We start from the raw sequence: 18,823 nt of genomic DNA, 5'->3' as shown, positions 1-18,823 counted from the left end.
CATAATACAGCCTCAATCATCTACAGATCAACAAGTGAAAGAAATAGACAAACACACAAGGGACACTGTTATTTTTGGAAAACGTCCCTGGAAAAACCCAACTTGGGAAAATCGGTGCAACAGTTCTGAGGGTTTTTATTATTAAGTAGCTTTTCTGAGTACACTGGGTGCAAAACTAGCTCACCCGACAGAGATAAAGATCTAGCAGTAATACCTCTCTTCAGAAGCAGATATTCTTAAAGTCTGCCCCATGAAACTCTCTCCAACACAATCTGAAGCACTACGTCAACCCTTTTGGCCTCTGCATGCAGCGTCAGCCCTCTAAGGCTTTGCGCAACCTCTCTGGCCCTCTGCATCACTCCTACAGTCTCTGCGTGGATGACGCAAGCCCTTCTGGCCTCTGCGCAGTCCCTGCTAGCCTCTGCGTGGGTCCCTCTCGTTTTGCATCTGCCTCTCTGCTTCTACGCTAGTCTTTCGGCACTATCTCCGCCTCTTTGCGTCGTATTCATTGCCCTTCACTGCAACTGATCATTGATTCGATTTCTCTTAGCAAACCTTGCTCTAGAAAATCGAATGACTTGTCACTCTAGTGTATCCTCCAACTGACCCTCAAGCCTCCTCTTATACTTTTTCTGTTGAGTCTTCAACGACCAAGATTACATCTATAATCAACGGCTATGATTAGATTTGGCTTGATCCATGTCCTTTAGAACCTTCTAACCCAGTTTTATATTAATACCCATTAATATTTTTATTTTCCTAAGTTTAGACTTAGGAACCCGCTAAAAATATTAATTATTTTAATATCTCCTTCACCGGGTAGAATTTCCCCAAACCATTTTTGGGTCTTGGAGATCTCATGTGCTTTGGCCTCTCCACCAATTTTCATGGCTAGAGCACATCCAATGCTACCCCAAATCAACAAGTTCCACTATGTAGATGCAGCCCTGAAGTGCTGGAAAGATGTTGGCCTACCTCCCACCGCCAACTGGAGCATGTGGTACTCCTCATGTCTAACGGTCCCTGTTACACTATGCACCTGACTGAGAATATCGTGCCACCAACAGGATACCAACTCGTAATCTCCCTCCAATCCATCTCGTGGGAAGGATCAGATCGATGTGCACATGTATATGGCATGAGTTCACAGTGTTGCACCATGTTCAACTCATGCAACTCTGCCTAACCAATCAATTGGATATGTCTATGCATCCCTACCTCTCTCCCTATAAGTGGGAAACCCATGCTATATGCCTTGTCTATGTACTCTTGGATAGGGATGCTGCCTGGAAATATTGCAGCTTCGCTAGCTGCCACTGCACCTCGTTAGTGGGTAGACCCAAAGATGGATGCACCACTGTCTCCAAAAGAGCCTCCCTCATTTGACCGAAAACTCCATGCTCCACTGGTCCACTCTTCACTTGCAAAATTGTCTTGTTAGGCCCCATCGCCTCCTGATGACCCATGTCTACAAATACTACCTCCTTGGTGGCCGTTTGTACATTTGTGCCTGCTTCTCATCAATGGCTGGCCCCAAGCATGTCTGCTCATCCTCCTCTATCATGGACTCAACATGAGCCACCGACTGACACTCTAAAGATGGCCCATCGTGCGCACTGCGCTCCACTATGTGCTCCTCATGTTGAATGGGAACAAGCTTTTGCTCATCAATCTCCTCTACTAAACATGGTTGCATCTCTAAGCTGCTGTCAACAACCCCCCCTGATTGCTCATGCTCCTCAGAGGTGTCCATGGACTCAACTATAGAAGAAGGACCCTCATCCTAAAAGTTAGAAGGAATCTCCTTTTGATCTCTCCTTGTGGTCTCCTCAGTGTCACCCATGCATGAGTGATTAGGTCCCTAAGGTTCCTTGCAGTTGAAGCAAAGACCCTTCCTCCTCAGCTCATTCTTGCTGCATGATCCACCAAACCTGAGTAACTCCTCCTTGGTCAACTGTATTTTGAACAAACCCAATGTTCTGCTCAACCAACCCTTCGGCTAGTTCATAGGCAGTAGGTGAGACCAACTATTCTCTCCCCCAAACATACAACAACCAAGATTGCAACTCCCAACAAATGGCATCATGGCCTCTCATACATGATGAAAAGATGGACTGCATGTGTGTTTTGATTGAATCATAATGATATCTCCTAATGCTGAAGAAACATTGGAACATTTGCAGGATCAAATCATCACACTCAAGATCAAACATGATTTCATAAGTCCTAGTCATGGCCATAATTTCCAAAACCTGAATCTTCTTCCCAAATGTAGGACCCTCATTATTATCCAAATCTCACAGGGTGTCTACCATCAGTCTGAAGACTCTCTTCATTATGTCGTCATTGTAAGGAGGTATAGGTGTCGACAACATCATGATACTGCTGAGACAAGAGGAAATTGGAAGAGTGATCCCTTCACAAGGATACTTTAAAAACTTGGACTGTATCAAAGCTAGCATGGTGGGTTTGAAAGCCCACATCAACCTTTTCCCCCCTAATTGGTTTATCTCAGAAAGGAGTGTGTCTTGTTCTTCTAATTTGGGAAAGGTTTTTAATGTAACCTTCATGTGCTTGAAGATTACCCCCAATGCAAAAATATTGTGTCGTAATTCCTCCCCCTTCTGCCAATCTTTAGGCGATTCTTGGTGGAGAAGGGTGTGGATCCCTTTTGAGAATGATCTGCTATTCAGTTTTGTTTTCTGGTCTATATTGCCGCCCATGGAGGTATTGACTTTCGGGTTCATGAGGCATTTTAAGAACTCCATTATTCAACAACATATACAAGGCTATGGAGTTAATATAATAGTGTCGTCATATATGGTAGTTATGGATTTAATGACAATTCTGCGCATCGATCTCAGATTAGACAAGACATATATAACAACTTACTCAAGTTTCTAGTATATACACTGCCCAGAGAGCTCCAACTAACAGTCAACTTCAACAAAATGATCTCTAGTGATTAGAATCAGCTCCATTACCTCTCCTCTTTGTCACAGATCTAGGAATTGTTTGCTTCAAAATAGGAGGTTATGATTTGAATAAGTATAGTGAGATAAGCTACTACAGCTAAGGAAAGATGACTCTGATCCCTTCTTGACACACTGCTACAGGTATAGGAGGAATGGATTCAAGGAAACTTAGATCTGGAATACAAACTACCTCATGATTGTAGTTCGATTTCTGGTAGCAATGTCCTCCAACTATTGCTACTTGGCCTCTTTCAAGAAAATTACTAGACACTTCAATAATCTGGTCCCCTTTTCCTTATAGACATAGATGGGAATTATGATGGATTCCCACTTAGAATTAACCGAAAGAGCACTTGTGTTTTTTCACTTGGTGGAGGTTTTTCTTACTAAGGAATGGTTTAATGGGAAGTTGTGAAAATTCGGTGATCTCGAATCTTACTACAACAACTGACAATACTTCTCCTATTTGTTAAATTTACTCAACAAATTATTTGTTGTTTTCTACGACAAACATCAAAATACATACATTGCAGCGTTCACAAATTAAAAATACTGCAGAAGAATTAAAATGCTGAAGAATAGATGCACACACACATATACACTATTATTTTTGGACCAATGTCTTCGGAAAAACCCAACTTGGGAAAACCCGTGCAGCAGTTGAGGGTTTTATTATTATACATTAGTAATGTGTGTGCAAATCTATGGAAGCTCAAATCTAGCTTTCCATACAGAGAACATGACTGACAAACGTCTAGTGAGAAATCTCACTTCCATCGGTGATTCGACACTGACCTTAGCTCAAGATGAGTTGCACCTAGCTGCCTTTGCGTCACCCTATGTAGATCTGCGTTAGCCTACTGGGACCAACATCTCTCTCACTCTGTTGCTCTGAAAACTCAATCTTCTGGCCTCCGGGCTCCCACTCCGGCTCCTGCTTCTGAATCTTGACTTCTCCTCAGCAAATACGGATCTTCCTTTGAAGCTTTGCGTTGCCTCTCTGCACTACGTCAGCCTCTCTGTGGAGTACGCTGTCTCTTTGCTATGCACTCACTGGACTGGAAAAACTTCCTTCTAGCCTTACTATCCCTGCCCCTCTCTCACTGCTTCGAAACTACTGAATCATCTCTGGCAACACACAACTGCTACTCTAGAGTTCGATTTCCCAGCAATACTGAATTCCTTGCTCCTCAATTGTGTTCTCCAACCCCCATCAAATTTCTTCTTATAATCTCTCGTTGAGGCTTCAATGGTCAAGATTAAAACATAATCGATGGCTAAGATTAATTAGAAATCAATCCATGTCTTCTTCTAGAAGAATCTCACCAAGACTTAATTAATACCTTTTAATGAACCAAATTTCCTAAGCTTAGACTTATGAACCATTAAAAAAAATTTAATTATATTAAGTAGGTCGTCTCTAGGTGGAATTTCCAGAAATGATTTTTGAGTTTTGGAGAATACATGTATTCTGGCCTCTCCACAAAATTTCGTGTCTAGAACACATTTGATGCTACAAAAATCAACATAAGTGTAGTGCCCTAAATTCGGATTTACAGTAACCAGATAAACACTCATATGAAATTTGAAAACAGTAATGCATAAAATTGTAATCTGCACCTACCTGAGCTGCTGGCTGACTTCCGATTCCGCTGCTGAACTGGTAATCCTGAACTGCTGACTGATTTGATTCAATTTCGAGATGGCCAATACCACCCTACCAGACAGAGCAACCTGGTTGCTCAATCCAGAGAAGCTCTCCACAGAGGCTCTCTGTCCCTCCGTGCCCAGAACTCAGATCACTCAAGACTCTTCCACTGCAAAGTTACTTCTCCTGGTTTCCTGCTGATGAATTCATAATTCTTTGGTTTTTTTTTTATATCTCCCCCACTTCAGGTTCAGGCCCTGCTATTTAATCCCTGGTCTGGCGGTGGCCGCCCTCCCACTTGCAGCCACCGCCTTCCTCGCATTCATGACCCTCCGATCTTTCTTACTGTCCTTGGCGCTCAGTAATAACCATTTATCTGGTTCCACCCACTTTATTAATGGCTGGGATACGTATAGATTTTTAGGGCAGCTGATATTTTCATTATAATATTCCAGCATACGTATAAGTTTTGTAATTGATTCCTTTATAACTTACATTAAAATGTTATAAAGTTTAATGATACAGTGTAGAACGTTTGTTTTATAATTGCTATAAGGTTTTAGGATATATATATTATATCATTTAAATAATATATGATATCAAGTTAAGTATTATGTCTTATAACATATAAATTATATATGATATAAAGTTAATTAATATATCATAACATTTAATTTATATATGGTATAAGTTAATTAATATATTTTATAAATTCATATTTATAAGGTCTAACCATATACTTTATAAAATTTAATACATGGATATATATTTATAAAGTTTTAAGGTCTAAAATTTTATTAATGGGTTGTTACATACATTCCCCCTTCTGAAAACTTCGTCCCGAAGTTAGAGCTTTTAGGTTCAAGGATTTAATGGACACGACCTTTCTATCCAGGTCCCCAAGCTATTCAAACTCATCCTATCCTTCCTAATCTCTTCTGCTCCCATCCTATCCGACCTCTACTAGAGTATGCCATGGCGTCAATCTTACTGACCTAACCATTCATAACACGAAGGTAACAACGTCGGCTATACCGACCTGACTCCCAGTAGGCATCCGGCAGTCATCATCACACGTCTAGGGGAGCGTGACTCGCACAGTCCTCCCATGACTCCAGGATTCAGAGGATAAACGGTGGGTAACACCTCCACCCCTCCAGTAGAATCAGGGCTACTACCCTATCATAGAATCACTTTGAGCTTTAACTGATCTGAGTTCTGTCATCACGTGGTCATCTCGAAATTGAATCATTTATCTGCAATCATAGTTTATCTGCAATCTTACACTTACCCAACATTTGTAAAATGTGCATCAGCATATTCGAAATAACTTATGTATTATCTACATATAACAGAATTTTGTTTATTTTCTATGCATGTATTCTGACTTTTCTATAGGGTGTATTCACTTCCTGTCTTTTATTTCAGTTGCTCGTTTTGACATGCATAAAATAAAACAGATTTATATTGTTCAATTTCTACCAGAAGTAAATTCATTTGACGGTCTTAATCTTTACTTCAACATTTATAATTTAGTAATATAATCACATATATTGTTTTGGTATCCATGTACCAGCAGGAATTAAACACATATTATTTTGGTATACACGTACCAGCAGGAATTTAAACATGTATTATTTTGGTATCCATGTACCAGCAAGAATTTAAACATATATTATGCCGCAAAGTTTCATGTTTATCACTAATCATTCAAATGTTTTTGGTTTTCTGACAGAGGTGAAGTAAATATATATACTAAACATAGTGTAAAGTTCTTCAAAATGGACATAAACTAGGGTATCTCTGACATATGTCCTCTGTATTCTCCCAAGTCGCTGATCCAGGACTATACTTGTCCCACTGGACCTTAACTTGGTCCACCAGGCGGTTCCTCAGCTGTCGAACTCTACGTTCCAGTATACGTAACGGTTCGACCGTTATGACTCCCTCGTCCGATACCTGCAATTCTTTCCACTGGATGTTATGAGATAGATCAGCTACATAATGCCTTAATACAGAAACATGAAATACATTATGAATTCTATGCAGGTGAGGTGGCACGGCAAGACGATAGGACACAGGTCCAACTCTTTCCACGACTTTAAACGGTCCTATAAATCGGGGTGACAGCTTTGTCCCTTTTCCGAATCGAATAGTACTTTTATTTGGCTTGATGCGGACGAAGACCTGGTCCCCTACTTCATACCTCCTATCAGATCGGTGAGCATCAGCATAACTCTTTTGTCTATCCTGTGCTTCCTTTAATCGCTGTCTAATCTGCCTGACCTGCGCTTCCATTTCATGGATTAATTCTGGTCCTATTATCACTCGATCTTCTAACCTGTCCCAGCTTAACGGTGTTCTGCACGGTCTGCCATATAAAGCTTCAAATGGAGGCATCCCAATTGAACTGTGGTAACTGTTGTTGTATGCGAATTCAACCAAGGGTAAATACTTTTCCCAGAGTGATTGCTGATCCATTACATACATTCGCAACATGTCTTCAAGTACTTGATTTACTCTTTCAGTTTGCCCATCAGTCTCAGGATGGTAGGCAGTGCTTAAATTTAGCTGAGTACCTAAGGTTGTCTGCATGCATGTCCAGAATCTGGAAGTGAATCGCGAATCTCTATCGGATATAATCTTCTTAGGTACTCCATGATATCTGATAATTTCGTTTATGAATACTCGAGCCACGTCAGCAACATCATAAGTATCTTTTACCGGAATAAAATGGGCGCTTTTTGTTAATTTATCCACCACTACCAGAATGGCATTGTGTCTCTGAGAAGTAAGAGGTAGTCCAGTGATAAAATCCATAGAGATGGTCTCCCATTTAGACATAGGTATGTCGTGGGGTTGTAAGAGACCCGCTGGGTGACAATGATCTGCCTTTACTTGCTGACATTTCATACATTTTGCAACAAATTGAGCGATATCACGCTTCATGCCTGCCCAAAAGAAGAGTTTCTTGGTATCCGCATACATTTTCCCTACTCCAGGATGAGCACAATATACGGCTTTGTGAGCTTCCCTGAGGATGGTATCTCGAAGATCTTTATCATCAGGAATGTACATCCTTCCACAGAATCGCAAGATCCCATCGCTTTCTAATTCATAACCCTCGAACTTAGATTCTTTTGCCTTAATCCCCTCAAGACTTGCCCTCACTTTTAAATACCAGCTGTCTTTTATAAGACGATCCAGCACTCGTTGTCTTAAGTCCACTTTAATGGGTATGAGAGAAAATATCCGGGGTCTCCTGCTTAAGGCATCGGCTACCACATTTTCCTTTCCCTTAATATATGATATTCCGAAGTCATACTCACTTAGGAATTCACTCCATCGCCTTTGCCTGGCATTTAAGTCTCTTTGGGTGAACAAATATTGTAGACTTTGATGGTCGCTTTTAAGTGTAAACTTTCGTCCCACCAAATAGTGTCTCCAGATCTTTAAAGCTAGCATTACAGCGGCCAATTCTAAATCGTGAGTAGCATAGAGTTCTTCATGAGGCTTTAGCTTTCTGGAAGCATAAGCTATCACTCCCTTATCCTGCATCAATACTGCGCCCAGCCCTTGCTTGGATGCATCAGTACATACCGTAAAGTCTTTGCTCATATCAGGGACTCTTAGGATTGGTGCACTGGTGAGTAGTCTTTTGAGTTCAGAGAATGCATTATTACATTCCTCGGTCCACTCATACTTAACACCTTTACGCTGGAGGGTTGTGATTGGCTTTGCGATTTTGGAGAATCCCTCCACAAATCTCCGGTAATAACCTGTTAAGCCCATAAAGCTTCGTATCTCATGTGCATTTTTCGGTATTGGCCATTCCATGATCGCCTTTACCTTCTCAGGATCTACTGAAATCCCTTCACCTGATATGATGTGACCCAAATAATGGATCTTTTCTTGAAAGAAAGAACACTTGGACAATTTTCCATATAACTGACGTTCTCTAAGGCAGGACAATACTAGCCGTAAATGCTCTTTATGCTCTTCTTCATTCTTGGAATAGATGAGAATATCATCTAAAAAGACTTGTACAAATTTATCAAGATACTGACGGAAAACACTGTTCATAAGATTCATAAATACGGCTGGCGCATTTGTTAATCCAAATGGCACCACAGTAAATTCATAGTGCCCAAAACGTGTCCGGAATGCTGTCTTAGAGATATCATTTTCGGAAATCCTTAGCTGATGATACCCTGATCGAAGATCAATTTTTGAAAAGACAGAAGCTCCTTTCATTTGATCGAAAAGATCATCGATTCGCGGCATAGGGTATTGATTCTTTACTGTAGCTCGATTCAAGTCCCGATAGTCTATGCATAATCTTAAGGATCCATCTTTCTTCTTCACAAAAATTACAGGAGCGCCCCAAGGTGAGGTACTGGGCCGAATAAGCCCTATATCGAGTAGTTCCTTCAACTGGATTTGCAATTCCTGAAGTTCTGGAGCTGTCATTCTATAAGGCGTTTTAGAAATCGGCTGGGTACCTGGCTTTAATTCAATAGTGAGATCCAATTCTCTTACCGGGGGTAATCCAGGTAGTTCCTTTGGAAATACATCCGGGAACTCGGCTAGCACCGGATATTGTTCTAAGGATGGTCCCTTTTCCTGGCTTACTTCGTGAATTGCATAAGCCTGACAACCCTTTCTTAAACAACGCTTCACCTGCATTGCCGAAATGTAGCGCAAAGAAATTTCTCTCTTAATTCCTTGAATTTGGATTACTTCTCCCTCATCATTTAAGCCCAAAATCCTTTTTCCATAACAATCTACCCACGCTTGGTGAGCTTCCAGCCAGTCCATACCTATGATAAGATCATACGTCCCTAGGGCTGTGACATAGACTTTTAGTTTAGTCGAACAGACCCCTAGGTCAATTTTGCATTGATCCACACTCAAGCCTACGGTTTGGAGTTCTCATGAGGCCATTTCCACTTGGTGGAAATCATTTTGTCTACGAGCTGCCAGCCCACATTTGTTTAATGCATATGACGAAATGAAACTATCTGTGGCACCAGTATCAAATAAGATTTTGAGTTTTACACCATTGATAATACCTGAAGATTCCACTACAGTGGATTGATGGGCTGCTTGGTCGTGGTTGACTACTGCATGAATTCTATGATTACTTCGCTTGGCTGATATCGGCTCCCTCCCAGTGCTTTGCAATATGTCCGATGACGCTTCTGGGCAGTTACGCTGGAAATGCGGCCCCCCACATCCCCAACAATTGAGCTGCGCTGATCCTCTTGAATTAAGGTGTGAGTTTCTAGAGAACGAGCCGCGTCCTCCCATGTTGGTTCCTCTCGCACCCCTTCCTCTACCGGTAGTCCCTCGCGATGCCCATGGTCTGGTGCTGGACGATTCCGCAGCTATAGTGTTTACAGCCATGGGAACTCTTGTCCCCATACTTGGGGTAAACCTGTTACCGTAAGGTGGCCTCGAGCTACCTCCTCTGAAAACGTTCCGGGGAGCCTTCCCTGGAAACCCAGATTGAAAAGGCCCTGCTGGCCCCATATCCTTTTTGATTCCAAGGTGCTCTTCTGCATAACGGCTACATTCGACTGCCTCGGCTACAGATGATGGTTTCCACATACTTACCAAGGCTCTGATGCGAGGGTTTAACCCAAATATGAAGCGTTCAGCTTGACGTTCATCAGAGTCTAAGTAGGGAATGTATTTTACCAGCTCCATAAACCTTATTTCGTATTCTTCCACCGTTTTACTTCCCTGAATTAGTGTATGAAAGGCTCTGGCTTGCTGCTGTTGAAAATATGGAGGTAAATACTTCGCGCGGAACCTTTCCTCAAACAGATCCCAAGGAACGTTGTCTGATGTAAGGTGTAGCTGCTTTTCCAGGTTTCCCCACCAAATCAGGGCACTTTCCTTTAGTTGAAACACGACAATTTTTGTTTTTGCTGAAGGCGAATATTCTCTTAACCTAAAGCACCGGTTCATCCCCTCCAACCATGCCTCAGCGCGTTCACCAGCTCGACCTCCCGAAAATTCTGGGAGTCTAATTTTTTGAAGCTCCCTAGAGATGTCTTCTCTCGATCCTCTGGGCTCCAAATTATGTGGTTCCGCTGAACTGGTGGCTACATGTTGAAATTCCTCTTTGTTTTTAGCCTTAGTTGATTCCTTTAATGTCTCCAACAAGGCCTCCAAAGAGTTCATTATCACAGTCAACTCTGGCGTTGGAGCGTTTGATGTTGACGGTTGCCTTGGTGGTGACGAGGGTGAGGGGGATGGCGATGGCGACGGTGGCGGCATTAATGGTGATGCTGCTGCCTGGTCACGTCGTCGTCGCTCATACGTCTTTACCATAGTAATGGTCCCTGAACACAAATAAAATGTATATATATATATAAAAAAAAAGAGGCGGATAACCGAATTTTAACACACCAATTTCCTTGCAACTTCACATTTAAAACGGGTATAGGTTTGCTATTTTTACCCGCTAGGCGGATCTTACTGGTACCGAGGTCAAGGAGGGTGGTCTCGCGACCTCCTTGTCCTAATGCAGGGTATTCTATCCTAGTATGAATAATGCAGAAGTATGGTTATAGACTCCTAACAATTGGGACTACTATTTCTCTGTCTGGGATGTGATTTGCTTCAGTGGAGGACTCACATGAATAATACTGTAATGATTTCATTTAAAATTCAAAAACACCTAGATTCCTCAACTTGGATATGGTGAACAAGGCAAGGAGCATTAACATTTTAATGAAACAATAATATTCCTTCTCTCACAACATTATTCTTTCAACTATATTTAGCCGTCATTACCTTAAAACATTTTATTTTGAACCGTTGATGCATTCTCGTTAACAAACACTTGTTCGTAATTTATTATCCTTTACTAAACAGATGACTTCAACATGTCTATTTCTTTTATCGAGTGCATATAGCTTTTAAAGTTTCCATACATCCTTGGGGGTTTAGTGACATTTCTCAACAATTTCATGCTTTAAATGGATGCATAATCTTGCTACTCCAGAGTTAGTGACCTATATTGTGTACATGGACGAAAGGCTGCCAGATCTTAGTCTGAATGAGTAGTATTCCTTCTTAGTTTTTAGCAAAATACTCACTATACTTTATCAGAGTTTTTTTTTTTTTTTTTTTTTTTTTTATGGTTTTGGTCAAATAGTTTGTTTACAAGCTGCTGAGGGTGTTCTCTTTTAATTTACTTAAGCATAACAAATGCATAGACTCCAAATATATCGTTTCAGCACAAGGAATGACAGACACAATTTGCACATATAACATTTGCACTGAAAATAGGAAAGCTACAGGTAGAAGAATCTGCCTTTCTAACCTCTCCTATAAAAGGGATAACAAAAGGAGCATGGGGAAGCTCGTGGATAGTCACTTTTGTTCAACCCAAGCTGCAGTTACAGTGCTCTGAAAGGTATTGCTGAAATTTTGATTTTAGGGGCAGGTAGATTCATAAATGGTAGATTCTGATATATATATATATATATATATTTTCTTTTATTTTATTTTTTATTTTTTATTTTTTATTTTTTTTATATATATTATGCTGCAACAATCAAACCACTTCCCAGATCCAACAAAACAGGATCTATGAACTAAAACAAGGAATAAGTCGAGTAAAGATCTCAACCATCTCCATCAAGAGGTCACAGATACTAGGAAACTAGCCTATGAAAATATCAACTATTTTCTGATATTAGGAAATGACAATGCTATATATCTCTCATACCATATGTGTTTCCTACTACAATATTAATGAAAAATACAAAGTATATAATGCTCAAAATATAAACTAGGCAATGTATTCCTTATCAAATGCAGTTAATTGACATGTGATATTACTCTCGAGACTTTTATTGTTTGCCTTAGATTTTTGTACTCTAGCTTCTTTTAGTATTGGCTAGATCTAGGGATATTTAGTCAAGCAATATGTTAGCTTAGTTTTGAACTTGTTTATTTCCAGGATTATTTCTCGACATTTTTTTTTCTTCTGATGCATAGTGCAAATTGAATTTATTATTTTTGTTTTAATCTTGTAATTTCCAACTATTAGCTTACTTGTAATTTCAATTTTCAGATTGGCCTCGAGTCTAAATGTTTCATTTCCAATTCAAAAATAGACTCATTTACCTCATATTTGCATTCTGTAAATTTACTTTTAATTTCTGCTTTAATTTCTTTGCATTTCTACAATTAATTTACTATTGAATTTTATTTTCAGATCGCATTTGAACATGCTAGCCTACATTGACATCTAATAAATGAGAGATTTTTTTTTTACCTAGTCTAAACATATTCAATTACACTCACCCGACTTACGAGTGGATTGTAAACTTGAACCTCACCGTAGCGAAGCATCTTTTGTGCTAGAGAGGAGCTAGCTAGGTCGCGGTCATTATAGTAGCTCAAATTTCCCTTTTACAGTAATAATCCCAGTCTTCCAGAAGTGCATTTTCTGGGACAAATGGCCATGGGTTCGATTCCCTAGTACCGCGCGTTATAACTATCTAAATAAATCATAAACCCGAAGCTGAATATTACGATCACATTGATTCCTATGGATATTGCGGCCAATTGAAGGCTGCTCAGCTGGCCTGTAAAGATGAGTGTGACGGACCCGACTGTATATTCGCCTATTGGTGATGACAGCAGCCCTTGCAGTAGCCCACAGCTCTACTACAGCAAATGGCACTGGCCGAATGGTTAAGGCGTGTGCCTGCTAAGTACATGGGGTTTCCCCGCGAGAGTTCGAATCTCTCAGGCGATGGGTTTGCTGCTAAAACGCAGGTGTTTAACATTCTGTCGAAACTATTTCAGGCGACTGAACTGGTCGAAACTATTTCAGGCGACCGAACTGCCTACGTTTTCAAACGTTCGCTATGACTCACGGTTTTCATGTCTTTTGTTTTCACTTTTGGTCGAACTCGTGACTTGTGTCGTGGTTTTTTTTTTATTTTAAATTTCACCATTCCGCTTCAGAGCACAGATCTAACATCTGGTTATTAAAACGAAATGCGATAGCTACTCGGGTTAATATGGTTGCGTCCAACGGTTAGGGTAATTGCCTTCCAAGCAATAGACCCGGATTCGACTCCCGGCAGACGCAATAATGGATCTTCGGTGATATATAATCCTACGAGAGAACAAGTACACGCTTGGATTGCGATAGTTTATGCAACCGGCCAACCAAAAGTTCGTCAGTTTGATTTCGGCACTCCCATGACTACCAACTTTCCGTCACTGGTCCTGGTTATCTTAAAACCAATTTCGATCCAGGAGTAATGTCCTTGTGAAAATCCTCGAGGATCTTGAAGGATCTCCGGATTCCGACTGTCGCCGAATTGATAGCTGCGTTCTTCTCGGGCAGCAACAACCAAACCCCGAAAAATAAAGACGAGTTTAATACTCTCTGAAACCCTAACGGCCAGTAAGTTTAATCAATGGAGTTTCATACGAATTACAGAGAAGTTTTAATGCAAGGAACGGGATGCGAACTGTCAGAGATCCCGAACTGTAAGAGCCAAAATTAAATCCTGGCAGAATTAAATCACAGTGTACAGGAGCGTGGGCCTGTGAGGTCCCGAAGGTTTGAACACGGGCTCCGATACCATGTGTAGTGCCCTAAATTTGAATTTACAGTAACCAGATAAACACTCATATGAAATTTGAAAATAGTAATGCATAAAATTGTAATCTGCACCTACCTGAGCTGCTGGATGACTTCCGATTCCGCTGCTGAACTGGTAATCCTGAACTGCTGACTGATTTGATTCAATTTTGAGATGGCCAATACCACCCTACCAGACAGAGCAACCTGGTTGCTCAATCCAGAGAAGCTCTCCACAGAGGCTCTCTGTCCCTCCGTGCCCAGAACTCAGATCACTCAAGACTCTTCCACTGCAAAGTTACTTCTCCTGGTTTCCTGCTGATGAATTCATAATTCTCTGGTTTTTTTTTTCTCCCCCACTTCAGGTTCAGGCCCTGCTATTTAATCCCTCACCTGGCGGTGGCCGCCCTCCCACTTGCAGCCACCGCCTCCCTCGCATTGATGGCCCCCGATATTTCATACTGTCCTTGGCGCTCAGCAATAACTATCTATCCGGTTTCACTGACTTTATTAATGGCAGGGATACGCATAGATTTTTAGGGCAGCTGATATTTACATTATAATATTTCCCATACGTGTAAGTGTTATAATTGATACCTTATAACTTACATTTAAAATGTTATAAAGTTGTAATGATATAGTGTAGAACGTTTGTTTTATAATTGCTATAAAGTTTTAGGATATATATATTATATCATTTAAATAATATATGATATCAAGTTAAGTATTATGTCTTATAATATTTAAATTATATATGATATAAAGTTAATTAATATATATATCATAACATTTAATTTATATATGGTATAAAGTTAATTAATATATTTTATAAATTCATATTATAAGGTTTAACCATATACTTTATAAAATTTAATACATAGATATATATTTATAAAGTTTCAAGGTCTAAAATTTTATTAATGGGTTGTTACAATAAGTCACTGTAGGTGTCCCTTTAAATAAATTTCAGAGAGGTAGTGACACCTAGTGATGTATTGAATCATTCCTTAAACAAAGGTATTTTATACTCAATAATCTCATATACATTAAAGCAACCACAAAAAATATATCTGATCACCAGGTAATAATTCAGGAATGCAAGCAATGTACACACAAAATTTCTGAGTTTATAAAGATAATTATATCATGCAAATAGAGGAACCTGGAGTTTACGTCAGCCCCTTTTTGACACACAGGAACACTTCAAAATTTGAGGATGATACTCTCTATCTCTGCTAACAATACCCGAACAACCACGACGAGAATCTCATCTCTGCACGTACCAAATTGTACAAGATAAATAATGCGCACTCCTCTATCAAGCTGCAGATCGATCTTGTTTACAATAATGACCAAAGGCTGCCCCTCCAAGTTCGATCTAGTACACAGTGGGGTCATTCACATATAGTGTCTAGAAACATACAAAGTCTGATAGCAATGACAACTTCAGCCTTGTCTCATGTCCCTGCCAGTGAGGAATAATGTTCCTTGACAGCTTGGTTAGGCACTGTAGTAGGAGCTCAATCTCCTTGCACAATAGCTATGCATTCCTTTACAACTCAGGTTTTATACGAGACTTCGATTTTTTTATAATTCCTGCTCGCAATTCCTCAAGGGAACATACTCAAAATGCTGAATAAAAGGAATATGTGCCCCTTATCTGAGGTCAACACGACCAAAGGTGAAGAGAAACCTCGACCCCTTCAGAGGAACACCCATGACCAGATATATAAGAAGAAACTCAACCCAGAACTGAGATATGGTACAGGACTTTAGTCACTTCACTGCCATTCAAATGCGTAGCCTCTATCCTCCTTGAAGATGAAACTTGTGCTCTAGAATGAACCACCAATCGTCAACTCACCACAATAAATGCAGAGTTCCTTGTGAGTATGCTAACTGGCAATGTACAAGGATGATGATTTTGTCTAACATAGACTAAAAACACAATAAAGCTCAGAACTGCTATTTTAGGTGTGAAATCAACTCGTCCTCTCTTTTCACCAAGTCGGCCAACCACTGCATTTCTCTTGGGAGCTCGAGCTTCTGCATTGCACTTGAAACTTTTAATGCGACCCTCTACAAATAATCGACCCCCTTCAAAAATTAATTTCCAATGTGGCCCTTAGATCAACTAACATTTAATAAAATTCGCTCATGGAAATGAATATACGACTTCCTTTTAAATAAAATTCTCCCCCTATAATAAACATTTGAGCTTTATAAAATTAATCTTTGCCCCTCTTTAAAGTAAAGAATGCGCCACGACATAATAATTGGCCCTTGTGTCCTTAGGAAATTTAATTCACAACTCTAAATTGAAATTCAGCTCCCTTTTAAAATAAAATATTTCGGCCTTCCAATAATGCGACGGCCAAAATTAGACTCTCTGCCCTTCCAATAATGCGACGACCAAAATTAGACTCTCTGCCAACTATTATTAATTCAACAATTTGAAACAAATTGTCGGATACTTAAGGGAGGAAATCCTCAACAATTTTGTTCCATCTTCAACACCAGAATTTTTTTCCAAAAACCTAAAACCCTTGATTTTCTCCGAGGTTATTCTACAATAAACCCTCAGGCTAGCAGGATGCACAACTGCGATACCACTGTAATATCCCAAACAGGATGTTTGGCTAATTTTGTAGAAATCTAACTCAACCAAAATTTCGCCATAAAATTATCATTCAATTAACAGAAAATTGCCATGTAAAATATAACAAATATAGTGCATGCAATTCAATAATACGATGATCAGAAACAATCTCAACTTTTATTATAATAGAAATTGGTGTTTACATGCTCATACAATAAAATAACTGAGATGGATAAATGGCCTCAAGAATCTGCTCCAATGCTGTGCTGGCCCTCCAAAATTGAACTAAAATGTCACTACTGAGCTCTCCTGTGAATTCTGGATGAATTCACCAAGGGGAGATGGGCACTCGCCCAATCTCACTGAATCACCTGAGGGTTTCTGTCCTGGGGATACTAATGAAGTAGAGAACCGAGTTCTCAACCTTTGATGTCCCCCAATGGCCTCCTCCTCTTTTTTTTTATAAATCTAATGCACCCCTCTAGAGCCTCCTATTTTATTATTATTTTAATCATTGAGCACATTCTCTCTTATTTAAATATTCTTTTTAATGTGGGAAAATGGTAAATTGACCACCATGCCTCATCAGGTCACTGGAATTCCCTTTTAACCATCCCATCATGTAGATCTCTTCGTTTTGTTCCAACGAGTTATTACACTAAGGTGTTCTGTCAAGTATTCCTCTCGGAATGCCACCTTAAGCGTAATTAATTGAATTAGGCCCAATAATAACCTCGTTTCTCGAAAGTTGTCGGAATGCAACAGAATGAAAGACAAGTTGTATAGATGATGGAATATGCCAAGCGAATGCCATCAAATCCCACAGAAAGTCCTCAAAACCCCATGAAACATCTCCAAAAGACACTAGGCCTGCTGATGAAGTAAACCTGCACCAGTGACCAATTTGCCTCCAACCTAGAAAATCCATCCATAAGTAACACCAAAAAATGGAACATCATAAGGTGAGAGAATGTACTCCAAACATAGTGAATAAGGAGTTGGCCCCTTGATATCCAAGCAAGTCACATGTGGTGTCCCCAAGTGGGTGTGGGGGCATAATGACATCCTCACGGGTCTCTAAGTGGATCGATAATGCCTGTACACTATCTACAAGGGCTAGCATGATGACATAAGCCCTCCCTTTGTCTCCCACGATGAGACACATCCTCATTTGGACCCTGGAACCTCTGCCATGTGTGTGGTACAAGTGTGGAGCCGACTAGACATGGTTATCCAGGTGCATCAACCTCATCCAAAAGGTGGAACACGAACAATCACTGAATAGTGTTGGGGATCCATGAAGTGCTCTCTGCTATGGTGGAGGCCCATGGCTCTCTACGCTCACCCTACAAGTGCCAATGTGACCCTCTAGAGGGATTGGACCCCGTATAGGGAGACCAAACCCAAAATGGATATCCACTTGCAATCTTGTATAATATCCAACGTGTCCCGTTGCCCTCCAATAGAACAAGTCATTAGAGTAATCATGTAAAAGAGCTTACAAATTATGGAACCAAATGGACACTTCATGGTGGCATGTCCTTCCATAGTGGGCTTTGGCATGTACAAGTGTCTCCAAGCTCAATAAGGGGGTTAACCAAGGACCCTATTAGGTGATTTCAACCTTTAAAGGGGGTGACATGTCCATGGTACATCCATCGAGTGGTAGGTAGCATGTGATATAATGATGGAATGGAGTGGGGATCCAGGGGATGCTCCAAGCCACATGCCATGGTACATGGGTAGCTATAATAGGGGAAGCCCACACTTGGGTATATGAGTGTAGGAGGGAGCAATCGTGGTACATGAGTTACGCCAACCTTTGTTTTTTTGCCATTCTTCATATGCTTTTTGCCTTTGATTAATTTTTCTTCATAGCAACTCCAGGGTCCACGCAATGAGAAAATGGTGTGTAGGATATAGCAGTAGATACCCCCTTTAAGGTGGGGCAGTTCGTTGCCCACCAGGGGTTGGGACAA

This window comes from Pinus tabuliformis, chromosome 9 (assembly GCF_031772625.1).
Source record: "Pinus tabuliformis cultivar Carrire ecotype Pingquan chromosome 9, CPIR1, whole genome shotgun sequence".
Lineage (NCBI taxonomy): Eukaryota > Viridiplantae > Streptophyta > Pinopsida > Pinales > Pinaceae > Pinus > Pinus tabuliformis.
The sequence above is the reverse complement of the archived record's forward strand: the minus strand, read 5'-3'. Positions refer to the sequence as shown.